The sequence below is a fragment of the Choristoneura fumiferana genome, chromosome 16 (assembly GCF_025370935.1).
Source record: "Choristoneura fumiferana chromosome 16, NRCan_CFum_1, whole genome shotgun sequence".
Lineage (NCBI taxonomy): Eukaryota > Metazoa > Arthropoda > Insecta > Lepidoptera > Tortricidae > Choristoneura > Choristoneura fumiferana.
Window position 1 is genome coordinate 18,490,293 of NC_133487.1, and position 482 is coordinate 18,490,774.

Here is a 482-nt window from a genome sequence, read left to right on the forward strand (position 1 = left end):
ATAAATTTAGTTATAAACACCATGCTACGAATAATGGAAAATGGAAGTTTAACTTCGCACTTAACCTTACATGCGCACCTAACTTCCGAGTTAACATTGGTACCATTCAGACCTATCGCGCATGTGTAAGAGTGAGAAAACACGCTGTTGATCGGAAGGAGCGAGTGAGAAGATCGAACTGTTGGTAAACTGTGATCTCACGCGACGCGACAGCAGGAACATCTCAGCCCGGCCCGCCCGGCCTGTCGTTGACTGACTGACAGTCGTTGTGGAACACTCGACAGCGCCGGTCCGTTTCCTACCGGCTACGCAATTGAACACGTAGTGGACAAAACAAACCTACAAATTAAGTAAGTTACTTCCTTCAATGTAATCGTCCACAAACTAGTGCCTGTATTATTTTAACTCATCGCTGTAGGTACTTTCTGCTTAAGTTTTCGCACATTGTGGAAGTGGTTGTAGACACCGCGTGGAATAAGATC

At 45.4% G+C, this 482-nt stretch overlaps 1 protein-coding gene across 1 annotated transcript in view; it reads right to left on the reverse strand.

Moving 5' to 3' along the window:
- gogo (thrombospondin-1 like protein golden goal) overlaps positions 1 to 482 on the reverse strand; it is a 533,136-nt gene that overhangs the window by 182,267 nt on the left and 350,387 nt on the right. The window lies entirely within an intron of this gene.